This window comes from Meriones unguiculatus, chromosome 21 (genome assembly GCF_030254825.1).
Source record: "Meriones unguiculatus strain TT.TT164.6M chromosome 21, Bangor_MerUng_6.1, whole genome shotgun sequence".
Taxonomy (NCBI): Eukaryota; Metazoa; Chordata; class Mammalia; order Rodentia; family Muridae; genus Meriones; species Meriones unguiculatus.
This window is the reverse complement of record NC_083368.1, coordinates 48,325,766-48,339,563: the sequence shown is the minus strand read 5'-3', so window position 1 is coordinate 48,339,563 and position 13,798 is coordinate 48,325,766.

Below are 13,798 nucleotides of genomic sequence, written 5' to 3'. Positions count from 1 at the left end.
GATAGACTCGGCTTGAATCGTAGGATTCTTGTATCCTAAGTGTGTGATGCTGCCAGCAATGGGGCATATCTAAGAGGCAGTAAAGCACAATACCTATAGTTGATATTGTTTTAGGAACCACTAGGACTATCCTGAGTAAACATGCTAAAAGAGAGTTTTCCAGACTGGTACTGGAGTTTTGCTAGTTTATGATTCTTGTGAGGAACATTATCAACCCCAGTGGTGCTATAACTTCCTTTAAGGCAGATTATATATATTTAAGGGGATAAAATATATATACACTCTTTATGTGTTGCATGTGATTTTTCAGGACTTAACAAACAAGTTTACTATTACTTAACCCTCATACCTCCTATTTCTGTGTTGAAATCCACCTTCAGTCATCAGTTGGAGCTCCCTTCCAGAGAGTTCATTTTTTTATAGTTTCATTTCAACTTTATTCTGCTACTCTCACTCAAGCTCCACCCCAAGATTCCTTTATACATTCCTGGTTTCTGAAGTTACTCCATGCTAAATATTCATATCTGAATATTTGTAGCTAGGAAATCCAGTTGTAAGAGAACACACAGTACTTTTCTTTATTGGTCCATCAATTTAACTGAAAATTTCATGATTTCATTTTTCTTTATTGTTAAATAATATTCTATTGTGTACACGGACTGAGTTTTCATTATCCATTCTGTCAAAAGACATTTAGGTTGTTTCTAGCTATTGTAAATAGGGTGGTAATGAACACTGAAGAGCAAGTATCTGTGGAGTAGGGATGCTGAGTCATTTGGCATATGTCAAGGAGTGGTATAGCTGGGTCAGAGTGTAGTCCTGTAGTTAGTTTTGTTTTTGTTTTTGTTTTGAGAATTCTCTGTATTCATTTTTCAGTGGGTTAGCTGCTTTGTATTTTAATATGTTTTAGAATATTTGGAGTCATTTATCTCCTTCAAAATACCTTCATTAGTTCCTTCTCCAGCTCAACCTTTTGTAGCTGTAGCCCTGTGTCTGCTAATTTTACAATGATAGCCACTTTTCTTTATTGATTTATTTAATCATTTTACTGCTTATCCCACAATATGACTTTTCTGACCTCTTAACTGTTGTCTTCTCTTATTAAAGTTACTTATTGAATTTTTTTTTTTGTTTCTGTTTTAGAATTACCAATTCTGCTTTAGCTATTTCTTTTTTTGTGGACTAAAATGTTTCTTTTACTAAGTAAAGAATTTCTTCAATTTAAAACGTACTGTTATATATAATTCAACGTTTTTTCTCAATTAGTAGCCATCTAGCCTTTCTTTGTGTGTTTATATATGTAGTAAGGCACTTTATATGAATTATTCACTTCTATAGTTGACAAGACAGATCAGTAAACACTGTCTTGACCCTCACCATGCTTGCAATTAGAAGAAAGTGTTAAAATTCAAACTGCATATTAAACTACATTCTCTTACTTTATAAATTATGCATGTTAGGAATGGCAGAAAATTAAGTGCTATTTTTCTTTTCTAAGGGAACTTTCTTTTTCATTTTCTTCATTTATCACTTGGACTCAAGTGGTAATTCTGCCTCAGCCTCCTGTATGGTGGGTATACAAATATAATTATACTTGGTTACTGAAGAATTAGTGGAGATAATTCAACATTGGTGGAAAAGATTATATTTTAAATGTAACTAGTTTTAAAAAGCAGACAGTACAGTTTCTCTGGTTTCTTGGTTTACATCTGCATTCCACACTCTATTCCATATTATATTTAATTCAGTGTTACTTTTTCCTGATAAAATTCATTGTAATTGCTTGGATATGGTTGGCATACTTTTTATGGGAATTCACTGTTTAGTATTCATTCAGATTGGACTTCCAGCCATGAATTATCTGCTAGTTAATCTTTTCTTTTTAATACTTAAGACCTTTCCATATTCACAAATAAATGCTAAGCATGGATTGTCTAGTTTGACTCCTGGGAAGTGCATTCCTAAATTGCTATATTTATGGACTTTACCTCTCTTATGAGATAGTTAATGTTAAAGAAGTTAAGACTGTTTCATCTACAGGGCAATCAGAAAGGAAAGCTGCAATATAGATTCTATCCCTCCATCAAACACAGCCTTGTCTTTGTTCCACCTTGTGGATCACTTTCATTTTAGTAATTGGATATGCCAACTAAGAAAAGTGTTTCTATAGTTCACCAATATCACATCCCAGAATGAGGTCCCACGATTGCAATCAAGCATCTACTACTCTCCTGGGAGGAAGAGCAGAACATAATTCTTTAAAGTTCATCATGTTCTGAAGTTCTTGAACAGAGAGCTGCAGTTTTTTCTTCATTTTACTCTCTCTCTCTCTCTCTCTCTCTCTCTCTCTCTCTCTCTCTGTGTGTGTGTCTAAACTGAGACAATGGCGCACATTTCTACTGGGAAGTACCACCAAGGCAGTGTTAACTTCCCTCTGGAGACTACAGAAATGGGTTATTACTCCATATTGTTATGATTATCCATTGTAATTTTCTGAAACGAAATTATTTTTCATTTGTGTATACCAATAACATGAAGTAAGGGATTTCCTTGTGACCTTTCCATTTTTGGTCTTAATGTACTTTGATCTTAATTACCTCCCATGTTGATTCTTATTTCCAATTCTAATGTCCTTCTATATTATCCACATTTCTCTTTTTACTTTCATATCACTTTATTTTAATTCTAGCTTTTACTTATAAAAAATGTAAAATTGTCTAACTCAGTCTGGCATATTTTAGTGCTGCATGTCATTTTTTTTTTCTGAAAATGACATAATTTCATTCCTTGTAATGGCTGAGTAAAACTCATTACATACATTTCACATTTCTGCTGATGGACTCCGGGGCTGATTCCATGATTTTTGTTGTTGTGAATAGTGCCACAATTCTTCTCAGTGAATGACATTTTAGGGACCTATATCCACAAATGATATAGTTGGCTTACACCAGTAGGGCTGAATTTTCATAAATCTGTCAGCATGTTTTGTTTCCTTCATTACTCGACTTTATTGAGAAAAAATAAATGAGCTTTACATGTTTTTAAAATATGAGAACATTTGATATAATTTGATTTATTTATGTACTGTAAACATCTATTTACCTACAGGAAATCTGTTTCAGGATCCCCATTTGTTGTCAGCAACAATACATGATTCCAAACCATATGTGTATACACAGACACACATACATATATTCTATGTTTCCACCTGTAAAGTTTACAGTACAGCTTGGTTTGTAAATTAGTTGCAATAAGAAATTTTACTCTATTAATAACAAATTGATAAACTATATTCAGTTTATAGTTATTTTCCACTCTTTTATTTTCAGACTACAGTTTGTTCTAAAATGTAACTTAGAAGAAGAAGAAACTGGTAAGAAAATATTATATTGTTAAATAATTAAGAATCATGTTGATTTACCCAGTAAAAACTTTATATACTCATGATTTGTATGGTGAAAACATTTGAATTTATTATACAATGCATTATTATTGAATGTAGTTACTGCAATATACACTTGATCTTCAGAACTTACTGTCTTATACCCGAGTCACCTTCTTCCAGAATTTTATTATTTCTAATACCTCTAAAGCCTCATTCTACTACCTAAGTTCAATTTCTTCAACTTATATATTCAACTTATTGATACAACTTATCAATAAACTCAATATGTTCCTTTCATTGAGTATAATTCTTTTGAAGCTCATCTATTCATTTTATGAATGGCCATATCTCCTTGCTTTAATATTAATACTACAATAATGTATGTTACATGTTTAAATATTATCAGTGGCACCTTGGGTTGTTGCTATATTTCTGTATATACAAGTGATATTGCAATGAACATATGAATGCAGACATTTCTTTGGACCCCATTTGTTTATTTTGGATCAAAGTGGAACTTCTGGACTTTATGCTAATACTGTTTGAATTTTGTTTTGAGCTATCTCCTGTGTACTGTTTTCCACAATACTGGCTACCTGTAATTCATGTTTTTATTTTGTTCATTTTTACCATAGTTATTATCTCTTTTCTTTTTCAAAACGGTCATGATTTTTGGTGAACTGCTAGTGTGATGTAACATATAGGCTAGATTATTATCCATACATTATTCATCATTGTTTGCTTTGTAAATCCTGAAATACAAATTCAATCATTTTTTTTCTTTAGCAATTGCTGAAACATCTAAGCTGTTTAATGGAATATTTATGCAGGTTCTTAAAGCTCATAAACAATGTATCATCAGAGTTTGCCATGAAGGGAAAATGATAATGTGTCTGGATCAGATCATTAACTTTTCTGATTTTTAGTGTTTGGCTCTTGAATTCCCATTTTCTCTTTCCAATCCCAATAGATTGTGTATAGTTCTAACTGTAATTTTACAGTTGCTCAGTTTTACCTCGGTTAACTATAGAGGTTTGAACTTGCCTTTGGTCTGAGCCCCCCTGTAGCTGCAAATGATCAACTAACCTTTCCACATTTTTTTTTTCCCTCTGGGATCTTGAAACCTTGAATGGCATAGTTTCCTTAGTTCAGTCTCTATGGAGAGAGAGAGAGAGAAAGAGAGGGGAGACAGAGGAAAGAGACAATATGTAGAGGAGAATAAGTCAGAATATTCACATTTAAAAACAAAATTTACACCAAGATATTTTAAACTTTTTTTTAATGAAGTAAATTAAAGAAAAAAATCATCATTATATTTCACATATTTTCTAAAATCAGTTTTATTTATGCAGTGATTTACAGGTAGATAGAGGAAATGTAAAATTATCTTTGTCCTTCATGTTCTCTTTAGGATTTATAGGATAATTCCATGAAGGAAAAATATATGATTTAACATTTCTCTATTTGAAAAATGATTATTTCTCTTGATTATGCTAATAGTCATAGACTTTTATTATTGTAATGATTATTCGTTTAATACATTATATTGTAAAATATCAGTACGTTGAGATTATGCTATTATGCAAATATATTATTTAGATTAAATATCTAAAGGTGACATTAACAAGATAACTGAAGCTGTTGTTTTAATCTACATTTAGGTAAACATGCATTTTATTTATGTTGTAATTATACATCATTGCCTGATACAAATAATTCTTTTGTTATTATCATTCCCCTTATGTACAACTCTGATAAAATACTCAGTGACCAGAGGCTCCTTTTGTTCTGGCACACTTGAGAGCTGTTTGACAAATGATTTCCGCGGGCTTTGCCAGGAGAGTCTGTCTGTTTCTAGCAGGGTTGCCACCTCCTTGTACAGGCACCTTGCGCCTTCTGAGTCACCAAGATGCTGTCTCCCCGACATTGACATTTGATGCCATATTGCTTCATATCATGCTCTGTGCATATTTGAAGACTTAATCCTACCTGCCCTTTTTACAGTCCTGTGTGCCCTTTCTACAGCTTCCCCTACAGGTCCACTTCTTATGATTTTTCTATTGTTTTATATTTAACATTTAGAAAAAAATCTTTGAGAGTAAAGAGTACAGCATGAAAAAGTTAAAATGGAGCACCTTTCCTTCATAATAGCTTACTGATAATGACTTTGTTTATTCTCAAATGTAACAAGTAAAACCTGCATATAAAAATGAATGTTAGTCTTTGCTGGAATATATGAATAAGAACAACAGGACATGATCTATTCTCAAACAAAATAAATACTTCCTAATACATAAATGGTAATACATTTTTAAATAATTTTAGTAAACCATTAGCAACTCTAATCACGCACTTGACTTCCCCAGAAATTATCAGCATAGTTCTGAATCTGTACATACTTTATCCTGTGCTTAGTAAAAACAAATTAAATGTTTGCCATCCAGTGCTTATCAAACCTACCTCATACAACTGATCTGATTCTCATTAGGATAATTTTACATTACAGGAGATAAAACGACACAAGACTGGTAATGTTTTGATATCAGTGACGCTCTTCTGTTCTGAGCTTGTTTCCGGGAATTGGCTTGTCTATCTTAGGTTCTGATTTGCTGTAAGCAAAAAAGGAACAGAACATATTTGGGATATTGGAAGAAATACATGGAAGTCTTGCCACATGTGACTCCTAGCAGTGGATTGAGGAGACAGCATGTCTTTCATCTCTTTTCATTATATTGTGCAAATGCTGGTTGTTGTACCCCGATGTGGCAAGGACAATATCAAAGTTTTCATTCTTCTCTGACTAACGTACACTTCTATTTTCACTTGTTTAATTATTTAACTACCTTACTTTTCACGTTTCATATGTTATTACACTTGAGAAGCCTGCAGACAGCAGTATCTTTTGGGTTTTGCAAGTTATCAGTTTACACCCTAAACATAATGGGATTCAGTAAACTATGGGAGGCAATTTTTATTTAATGGAGGTCCTTCCTAAGGTATTTAAAGATTAGAGTAGCTACATGTATTATCACCAGAATAGGATGAAAACCTGATCAAGAACAATCGATGACTTTCAGAGTTCCTTTCATTTTGTGTGTGTGTGTATTTATGTGGATTCATCTCTTAGACTTTATTTTTATGGAAAGAAATTTATATAAGGAAGTAGTATAAAATAGTGATTTGAAAGTTGTTGTTTTTTTTTTAAGTATATTCCTAGACTTTAAAAAAAATAATACCCACTTAGATACTGAGCTACCAAGGGCTACATTTGAGCAGGGGCTCTAGGTTGCATCCATACATGGTCCTTGTTTGGAGAAACAGTCTCATAAAAGACCCCTGTGCCCAGATATATTTGGTCCTTGTGGAACTCCGGTCCTCTCCAGGTCTTAATAACTCCCCCTTCCCCTTGTTTTTTTGATTCCCTGCATTCTGCCGGACGTTTGGTTATGAGTCTTAATATCTGCTTTGATACACTGCTAGGTAGAGTCTTTCAGAGGCCCTCTGCAGTAGGCTCCTGTCCTGTTACTTGTTTGCTCCTACATCCAATGTCCATCTCATTTGTCTTTCTAAGTGAGAATTGATCATCATACCCTGGGTCCTCTTTTTTTGTTTATCTTCTTTAGGTGGATAGATTTCAGTCTATTTATCCTATCTTATAGGTCTATATAAGTGAGTATATACCATGTGTGTCTTTCTGCTTTTAGGATACCTCACTCAGGATGATCATTTCTAGGTCCCACCATTTGTCTGCAAATTTCATGATTTCCTCGTTTTTAATTGCTGAATAGTATTCCATTGTGTAAATGTACCACAATTTCTGTATCCATTCTTCAAATGAGGAACAGGGACTGTTTGTGACATGAACTCAATGGTGAGTTGTTTGACCTGCCCCCCATCCCCCCAGGGAGGAGCAGCTTTGCTAGGCCACAGAGGAGGACTTTGCAGCCAGTCCTGAAGACACCTTATAAACCAGTATCAGATGTAAGGGGAGGAGGTCCTCCCTTATCAGTGGACTTGGAAAGGGGCAGGAAGGAGATGAAAGTGGGAAGGTGGGATTGGGAGGAAAAGAGGGAGTGGGATACAGCTGGGATACAAAGTTAACAAACTGTAACTAATATTAAAAAAATAAAAATTAGACAAAAGAAAAATAATATAGACTAAAAAAAAAAAATAACACAATGGTAAAATTCTTGGATTTCTCCTCCAGAGGACTTGGGTTTTGATTCCCTGCACTCATGTGCTGGCTCACAACTGTCTCTGTCTTCAGTTTCATTGGATCTATTGTGTTCTTCTGGCCTCCTAGGTCTAGAATGTGTGGTGTATTGACATACATGTAAACAAATACCCTATCCCCTATCCACATAAAAATCAAACAAAGTAGACTGAAAAATATTTTTGTACATCATTTTCTCAAGATGTTACCTTCAAAACTGTTTATGACAATGTTAAGATTTTAGGATTGTCTTTAAGAAATATTTGCTAAAATATATTTGTCTAAAAAATAATATCAATTTATTCTCTGTCCCTAAATGCAGCATTCATTAACCCTAACATAGCATTTCCAAATCTGTTTCATCACACCAAAATGTATTTACCTTTAACCGAATACTCTCTAATTCCCTTTTATTTTAGCTCAGCATTTTTACTAATATAGCATTATCAGCTTCACAAGAAATTAGTGTTTTTCTTAAACACTTTAAAACACCCTAAATGCTTTGCGTATGTAATGGAATGCATACATGAGTGATAGCTTAAAACAATTTTATTAACTTTTATATCTTTAGTTTTGCCTGTATTACGCTTTCAGAGATCACTTCTTAAATATATTTTGATAGTCTGGATATAAAGTCAAATGACCCCAGCTACACCACTCCTGATCATATACCCAAAAGATGCTCCATAATACAACAAGGACAGTTGCTCAGCTATGTTCATAGCAGCTTTATTTGTAATAGCCAGTAAATGGAAACAACCTAGATGTCCCTCAACAGAGGAATGGATAAGTCATTGTAGTACACTTACACAATGGAACACCACTCAGCAATTAAAAACAAGGACATCATGAAATTTTCAGGCAATGGTGGGGACTAGAAAAGATCATCCTGAATAAGGTAACTCAGAATCAGAAATATGCACATGGTATATACTCACTTATAAGCAGATATTAGACCTGTAGTGCAGGATAACCGTACTATAATCCCACAGAACCAAAGAAGCAAGGAACAAGGAAGCCCCAAAAGAGGGTGCTGGAATGTCACTCAGAAGGGGAGGGAAATAGAATAGAGAGCAGGGGTAGATAAAGAGAGGAAAATGGGCAGGAGATGGAATAGGAGGGAAAAATGAGTGGGGTTCAAATGTGGGGAGAATAGGGGTGGGAGGTGAGAGGATTGGGAACAAGAAGGAAAACTGGGTGAGGGGCATCTCTTTGTCCAGCTGGAGGCCTGAAACAGGGTAGGCTCCTGGGACAACATGGGTCTGACTCTAGCTGAGACTTCTAACAGCAGGGAACATGAAACCTGAAGTTCTCATCTTACACTAGTCAGACATGACTTGTGTAAGCAGGGAACAACAACCCACTGACAAAACCTGTGATCCAAAAATTACCTTGTCTACAAGAAGTTCAGGGATAAGGAGGGAACACAGATTGAGAGAAAGCCCAATCAATAATTGTTTCAAACTTAGAACCAACCAATCATAGAGAGCCAGCCTGTGACATGATTATTTTTAAATTTTTCTGTGAGTATTATTATTTAATTTTAATTTTTATATTAATTACAGTTTATTCACTTTGTATCCTAACTGTAGCTCTCTCCCTCCTGCCCTCCCAATCCTACCCTCCCTCCCTCATCTCCTCTTATGGGCCTCTCCAAGTCCATGGAAAGGAGAGGTCCTCCTCCCCTTCCATCTGACAGTAGCTTATCTGGTCTCATCTGAACTGGCTGCATTGTTGTCTTCTGTGGCCTGTCAAGGTGCTCCCCAATCCAGGGGAGGAGATTAAACAGCTAGCCACTGAGGTCATGAGAGAGACAGTTCCTGTTCCCCTTACTAGGTAACACACATGGAGACTGAGCTGCCATGGGCTATATCTGAGCAGCAGTTCTAAGTTACATCCATGAATGGTCCTTGGTTGGAGTATCAGTCTCAGAAAAGACCCCTATGGCCAGATTTTTTTGGTTCTGGTGCTCTTTTTGTGGAGCTCCAGTCTCTCCAGGTCTTACTTTTCCCCCTTCTTTTCTAAGATTCTCTGCATCTGCCCAAAGTTTATTTATGAGTCTCAGCATCTGCTTTGATACACTGCTGGGTAAAGTCTTTCAGAGGCCCTCTTTGGCAGGCTCCTGTCCTGTTCCCTGTTTTTTCTTTCTTCCAATGTACATCCCTTTTGTCTTTCTGAGTGAGGTTTAATCATCTTACCCAGAGTCCTCCTTCTTGCTTAGCTTCTTTAGGTGTACAGATTTTAGTATGTTTATCCTATATTATATGTCCACTTACAAGTGAGTCTATACCATGTGTGTCTTTCTGCTTCTGGGATACCTCATTCAGCATGATCTTTTCTAGATCCCACCATTTGCCTGCAAATTTCATGATTTCCTTGTTTTTAATTGCTGAGTAGTATTCCATTGTATAAATGTATCACAATTTCTGTATCCATTCCTCAGTTGAGGGATATCTGGGTTGTTTCTAGGTTCTGGCTATTATAAATAAAGCTGCTATGAACATGGTTGAACAAATGTCCTTGTTGTATACTTGAGCATATTTTGGATATATGCCTAGGAGTGGTATAGCTGGATCTTGAGTAAGCGCTATTCAGAATTGTCTGAGAAAGCACCAGATTGATTTCCAAAGTGATTGTCAAAGCTTACATTTTCACCAGCAATGGAGGAGGGTTCCCCTTTCTCCACATCTTCTCTAGCATGCATCATCTTTTGGGTTTTTGATCTTAGCCATTCTGATGTGAGTAAGGTGAAATCTCAGGGTCATTTTGATTTGCATTTCCCTGATGACTAAGGATGTTGAGCATCTCTTTAAGTGTTTCTCTGCAATTTGGTATTTCTCAATTGTGAATTTTCTCTTTAGCTCTGTACCCAAATGCAAATAGATCCATATTTATCACCCTACACAATACTAAAGTCCAAGTGGATCAAATACCTCAGCAAAACTACAGCCTACAGACTGGGAAAGGTTCTTCACCAACCCTATATCTGAGAGAGTGTTAATATAGCGAATATATGAAGAACTCAAAAAGTTAAAAAGCAACAAATCAAGTAACCACTGACACTATTAGTGACATTCTGCTATGCTTGCAGACAGGAGCCTAACTTGACTGTCTTCTGGGAGGTTCCAATCAGCAGGGGACTGGGACAGATGCTGGGACTTTCAAAAACCCTTGGAGGTGGGAATCTCCTAGGGTCCTGGGGGAAAGATGAAACACCCTGGATGGAACAGGAAGGTCATGAGAAGACCAACAGAGACAAATACCCCAGTCCCATGGGAGAATTCTAAAGACGGAGACATGAACTAAGGAGCATGCACGGTTTAGACCTAGGCCCCCAGCATACATGCAGCTGAAGGGTGGCTTGCTCTACACATGGGGAGCCTGGCAAGTAGAAAGGGGTTGCTGTTTCTAATATGAACTCTACTGCAGGCTTTTAGATTACTCCTCCTGGCAGGGCTGCCTTTTCTGACCTCAAGGGATGAAGATATGCTCAGTCCTGATGTGACTTGATGTGCTGGAAAAGGTCGGCATTGGGGAGGAGGACTCCCCTTTTATGAGAGGAAAGGAAGATGGGAAGGAAAAAGGGGATAAAAAGGGAAATGGGAGGAGGAGAGGGAGGGGATACCCTTGAGATATAAAGTTAATTTTAAAAAGGAAATAAAAATAAATTTAAAAAATCAATTATAATGGCCTATTTTGTTAATTTAATCTGATTTGTGATATATTTATATAATTTCAAGTATTTGTGCATGCTGTAATAGGGGGTCTGTGGTCTATATTCAGTGTGTCACTTTATATTACACATTTCTTAAATCCTCAATAAATATCAATAATAATCAACCATTTCTCAAGAGACAGATTATATCATATTTCCTTAAACTGTTATATAACATTTAGACTGATAATTAGATTTCTATCAGTCAAAACCTTGTGTCACATTTTTACAACTTTAATGTCACATTGAATATAAATAAACCTGTTTCATAAACTTTGTATGAGCCTAAATTTTATATTCTCTTCTGTGTTCCCAGGGGTCATGAGTCATACCTCAATTATAGATATGTTCAGATTCAAGGTGTATTATGTAGTTAATTTATAATGTTTATGTCTTTCTCAAGGTCTAATGTATCATTTTAATCATTGAAACAGTCCAATAATTTTTAACAATTAAATTAATTTTAAAAATCTTTCCTGTTTGTCTCATATGCTCTTGGTATATTTTACTTAAAATGGCTTACCTAAAATGGTTTCAATACTTCATGTCATTTGCTTAGGTGGTCCAGGGACATACTTCTATAGAAAACAATCCTAGAAAGATTTGTTGACAGCTGACCTAAGGTTAGCCAAATCATAGGTTTCATAAATATTTCTTATATAGAAAAGATTTCAGGAGTTATTTCTTTTTCCAAAAAAAATGATAATTCATTCTGTTTCATTATCTTCTTTTGTAGATCTTTGTAAACACTATTACACTTGTCTAAACCTTTTTAGAGGAATCTACAGAACACTTTTCACAGTATCAATAGTTACAGTGACACAGGAAGCCCAGTTTCGTGCAGCAGCATTTGCATAAGTAAACTTGATGAAGCAGCAATGCATTTTAAAAGAGATGAAGACTTGCTTTCCGGTTGAATTCTTGTTACTTAAGCTCACTTATTAGTGCAGAGACAATGGAAAATTATGCTGTGTCAATGTTCAACCATGTTAAATAGTAAATACAATAGTAAAAATGGTGTTTCTGTCTGCTCTCCTTATGTGAGTAAACAGTCAAGCAGGTGAGAAGACAATAAAATGTTCAGATAACTTAGAATGTGAAGATCAAGATATTTTTCTTCACACACAAAATTAGAACCTAAGATGAATAAATGGAAACCTTAGGTGTTTTGAGCATATTTGCCATATCTGTTTATTCCTCACACAATCCCTGTATTTTACACCTGTTCATATTTTCATATTCATAAAGCCGTCTGCTTCCATTTGTATTATAAGAGCATCATTACATTTAGATTTGTTCCCTTTCTAATATAATCACAGATGATCTTCTGCATACAGGCCTAAATTATTTACAGTCACTTTTAGTTTCCTGTGAACTTAGAAAATAATTTTATTTCTTATTATGCAGTGAAGCAGCTGTTTCCTTGAAGTATTTGCTAAATTTTCTATTTTACCTTAGCACCTATTTTTTCTGTCACAAATATTACAAAGTCATCAAATATGTCTGCATATTTGATCTTTGCGATTCACTGAGAGGTATATAAAAAATTGTGGGAACTCTTACTGCCTTTTCAATGTCAGACATAGAATTCTGGTACAGTAACAAAGTTTTAAACCATTATTCTAGTTTTCATGTCTTGAAAAATACACAAAATCAAGAAAAGTGATGGTTTTAGCATTCATAATTTTGTTGGTATATAAGTCAATTTGGTTATACACCTTTAAATGACTGAGAGGTGTGGAAAGACACAGTTTAAGTTGAAAAACATTCCTATACATGTAAACATACATCTTCACAAATACCTTTTAGCATATCCTGGCTCAACCTCAGGGAGGAGAACTCTGGAGAAGCTTTCTTTTGCATGTTGTGTTCAGTCAAGGTCACCAATATACCCCATTAATTTTTATTTAATTATTTACTCAACAATCTATTGTTTCCATCCATCTATAGTTTGTAGAAGACCTTTTATTTTTGTGTGTGTGTGTGTGTGTGTGTGTGTGTGTGTGTGTTTGAGAGAGATTGTGAATAGAGTAAATGTCTTTGTGAGTCTCTCCCTTCTTAAATCTAATTCTTGGTCTCTGTGTATGCTTAAGTATATGTGAGGACGCATATAGAAATCAGAGGAGAGCAACCTTACCAGGCCACAGAAGATGACAATTCAGCCATTTCTGATGTGATCTGATAGAATAAGATCAGATGGAAGGAGAGGAGGACCTCCCCTATCAGTGGACTTGGGGAGGGGCATGCTAGAAGAAGGGGGAGGGAGGGTGGGATCATGAGGGGAAGAGGGAGGGGCTTATGAGGGGATACAAAGTGAATAAACTGTAATTAATAAAAATAAATAAATAAATGAGTGTAATTCATCAGTTGCACTTCAGCTTTTCTTTTCTTTTTTTTTATTTTTTAAATTTTAGTTACAATTTATTAACTTTGTAATCCAGCTGTATCCCGCTCCCTCATTCCCTCCTAATCCCACCCTTCCTCC